This window comes from Rhinopithecus bieti, unplaced genomic scaffold, assembly GCF_001698545.2.
Source record: "Rhinopithecus bieti isolate Rb0 unplaced genomic scaffold, ASM169854v2 scaffold_1665, whole genome shotgun sequence".
NCBI lineage: Eukaryota > Metazoa > Chordata > Mammalia > Primates > Cercopithecidae > Rhinopithecus > Rhinopithecus bieti.
Genome location: NW_016803630.1, coordinates 336,695 through 341,199, shown reverse-complemented (window position 1 = coordinate 341,199; position 4,505 = coordinate 336,695).

Here is a 4,505-nt window from a genome sequence, read left to right as displayed (position 1 = left end):
TTTTTTTTTTTTTTTTTTTTTTTTTTTTTTAAGACGGAGTCTTGCTCTTGTTGCCCAGGCTGGAGTGCAAGGGCGCAATTTCAGCTCACTGCAACCTCCGCCTCCTGGGTTCAAGTAATTTTCCTGCCTCAGCCTCCCACGTAGCTGGGATTACAGGCGCCCACCACCACATCCAGCTAATTTTGTATTTTGGTAGAGACGGGGTTTCACCATGTTGGCCAGTCTGGTCTCTAACAAAAAGTAGTCTTCTTAAACTGCTTCAGTGTTTCCAAAAATTGACCCAATTATTGCATTCAGAGCGCTAGGACAAGATGGCTTCTGCCTAGAGTGTGCTAGTGACTTGAAAATGAAGGAATTAGGAGGGACTTGGCTGGAAAGGCCTATAGTGAGTTACTTGTTTTCTAATAGCTAGTAAATGCATTGCCATGTTTTAAATAAACTATCTTAACCTACAGTCAATAATTCAGGAAACATCTAATTGACACAAGACGATAAATTCTCCTTTATGGAAACCACAGGTTTTAGCTATTTCCCTCAAGGTGCTTGTCTCCAGGAGATGATGGTAACTGTTCTCCATTATTCCCTACAATACCGTTATGAATCTGTAGACTATACTTATAAAATTGAAATATAGTACCTGTAAATTTTCTAGGTAGTTGTTTGCATCTGTTGTTTCATTCTTATGCCTTAATAAAAAAGCATTGTAAAGACCAGTTACTTTTCATTTTTTCAATAGAAGTTATTCCTTTCAATAGAAGTGTTCTTTTCTAAGACTACAGGATGAGGTGGTAACCAAATGAGATAAACTTTCAAGAGAGGACAGAATAAGGAGTCTTCACAAAAATACTGTGTTAGAGACTAGGAGTTGCAATACCAAAATAAGAACAGAGATTTGAGTCTTGAATTGTTTTTTTTAAATGTGCCTGTAGGAAAATTCAAGACTAGTGGCAAAGCCAGGCAACCTAGGAAAAAGACAACCAGGTCATGTGTTTCAGGGTTAGTCTTGGGTCCAAATTAAGTTCAAGATTGGGGAGACTTAAAGTAGCAGGAGAATGTCAAATGTTAAGGTTTTAATGGTTGCAGAAATCCAGGAGCTTAGAACAATTGGTGTGATGGTAATCAGAGTTAGAGCCTAAGAAATCAGTGCAAGAAATCCTGAAATTCAGGGAAATAGATAAGGCCATGGGTTATATATTTAGAACTCACTTAGAGTTCTAATTTTCCATTTCTCAATATAGCTAATGAGTCATCAAGTTCTATCAATTAGAACTTTTTAAAAACTCCTCTGTATGATCATTGCACTCGTCATTTCTCTCAATTAATACAAAAGCCTTCCTGTAGGTTTCCCTGTGTCCTGCTTTAACTTCCTCTGTCCTCCAAACACCAGGGAAAGTGACCTTTCCGTACTAGAAATTCTTATCTTAAAGCGATCAATGTCTTCCCATTTCCTTTAGGATGGATTGCCTTGACTCTGACAAATCCCTTACAACTACCTGATCCCAGTTGCGCTTAAGTATGCTGGTATTCTCCAGAGAAGCCAGGGTCTCTCAGGGCTAATCAGCTTTACACACTTCACTGCCTCTGCCTCCATAAAGTGCCCTTCACCCACCTCCATATTTACCAGGTCAATTTCCACTTGTTCCTCTAAACTAAACTCAGGCTTTACCCTATGTGAAAAGAGTCTTTGTTAGCCTCACATATGCCTTCCCACATCCTACTTTTCTTAAGTGTTGTTGTTTTTATGATCAAATCTGTAATAACATATTAAGTACTATACTGTAGCTAGTGGTTTGTTAATCAGTCTTTCTCAGTATTCTGTGTGGTCAGGGTATTTTTTCATTTGTCATTTGCCATACCTAGCACAGAAATCTTAAGTAGGTCTCAAGTAGGTTTTAAGTAGCTTTCAACTTGCAATCTAACACCAAAGTACTATCTATCCAGGACAGACTGTTGAGAAGAATCAAAATCATACTTCCCAAAGTAACAGGATTGATTAATGATGTCCATCTTGAGCCCTAGTTGTAGGAATAGCAACATACACATCATATATTTGCTCTCTGTAGTCTAGCACATAATACATTACAACAGTTTTGGGTGAATAGTTTAATGAAAAATATACAGAAATTAAGAAAGAAGAGTACTAACATCACATAGGACCAAAAGCAAAACTGAGCTAATGTTGGCCCAAGGGCATTAAGCTTCTTCATGCCTGTGGACAAGATTACTGTTGGAATATGAAGATGGCTGAATCAATATATTTTGGTAATGCAGGAAGAGATCTTAAGGCTGGAGTGCAAATAACATGTTCTCAATATTCTAACTCCAAACACAAAGGAAGAATTGTCATAGCTAGCCAATGATATACACTAAAATTGAAGATTTTTGAATGGAAGAATAAAGCTTCTTGAGAATCTACTGAAGAGATAGGTTTGTGGAATAATCAACATAACCATTTTCAGTGTCTCTGTAAAACTAAACTATTAAAGTTATGGAAGTAGTTGAGTGAGGATGAGGGATGACTACCAATGCCCTTAGTAGGCTCAAGGCAATATTAAGGCAAGGTTCACCAATCTTAATATCTTATATACATATATACAGACCTATGTATGTATATATGTATATTAGATTTATGAAGCTAATAAAATTAAGATCATTATCTAAAACTAGAATTCAAAGAGACTTTGTTATGCTCACTAGCAACTCCAAAATAAAGACAGAGCGGGGAAGTGCTGAAAAACTACCTATTGGGTCCTATGTTCACTATTTGGGTGGCAGGTTTGATAGAAGTCCAAATTTTAGCATTACTCAATATATCCATGTAACAAATCTGCCCATGTACCTCCTGAATCTAAAACTTTAATAATTTTAAAAGAAGCATCTATATACAAAGAGAAATAAACTTCTTGTTTTGTCTCTATCATTTAAGAAAATTCACTTTGTGTTTCTTGGCCTTTTCTGCTTATTTGAAAATGATGGTGTTGAAATAGGATGATAAACTTTTAATAACTCCTTTGTTATTAAACTCTTCAAATCTCATGAGTCATTTGGCTAACTAATAATACATTTACCTTATGGATATTACTCATCAATATTTTAAGATTAGTTGATATTGAGTAACAATTTTTTTTCAAAATTCTCAGGTTATGTAAAAAAGAAACAAAGCATAACATACACAAGGTCGATTATTTTTAAAATACATACTGTAAAATAATTTCATTCATTCATTATTAACTTGGATTTTTTTTTTTTTTTTTTTTTTTTTTTTTTTTTAACTCCAAGTACTGCCAAATACATTACAAAATGGCCTGGTGAGCACAGATTTAAGGTGAGAGTTGGGTTGCCTGATCATTGCTGCTGATGTAATGGGGTAGATATTTACCTCTTTTGTGAGAAAGAACTGCTTCTCAAAATCTCAATTCTTTTCCTTTGAGGATGGAGGTAGACAGAGCCCACCTCAAACAATAAAATCTGAAATTGCCTGATACTTGCCTTGCCCGCTTCCTCCAAAGCTGGCCAGAAGCTCCTGGAGATACAACCTGGAGGCCAGCACTGGCAGCCTCAGAGGCAATGCTAACTTTTTCCGGGGCATAAGAGAAGGGTGCTGCCATTGGAGCTGGTGTGCAGTGCAGGAGGTGGCTGGGCCTCAGATATGCAGTCCAGGGCTTGGCAGTATGGCAGCAGGGTCCTCACTGAACTGGTTTCATCATTTTTAACTGTGGATGTTGAAAACTTTCCATTGCTTTAGCCTTCTCAGTGAAACTGAATTACTCAATATTCTTCCCATAAATTTATTTTGCTGCTTTAATAGATTGGAACCAGGCTATGATGCTTGCAGTTAATGTTCTGAATTGGGCCAAGTATGTATAGTCATAGACACTTGTGCAACAAATTTTAGCTGTGATTTTGACAAAATAGATTGATTATAGAAAAATCTGTTTTAAAACATGTATCTGTTTAATAGTGTGTCTCGAATATTGAGTTGTCCAATGCTTTCTTAATGTGTGACCTTGGGAAAAGTAGGGACAAAATCCTGCTTACCTCAAAAGACTGTTTTTAGAATTAAATTAAAAACATATACACAAAATATTTGGCTGAAGTAAACATTTTATAAATATGATCTACTGTTATGCCCAGACCGTTTATTCCCCGAAGAAGACCACCAGAGTCCAGAGTCAAAGCCAAGCAGCAAGGATCTTTAATGCAAGTTCGAACTTGGTCCCTCCGTTCTACAACATACAAGAGGGCCCTGAATGATGCATGTGGCCGCTTTTTATAGCCCGATGCATACAGGATATGTAAGGTTACAGAGGTACAAAGGAATTCTTTTGGTTGCAGCATTACAACTGGTAATTGGTTAATACAATTAACAGTTTTCCATTTGTTCCCGCGCATTTAGTAAAACTACAAACGGTTGTGATCTTATCAGGGGCTCTCTAGGTGGTGTTTCTGAGATGTGTGGGGGGGGGATGTGTTTGTGTTGGGCTCAGGAAGTTGGGACAAAATAG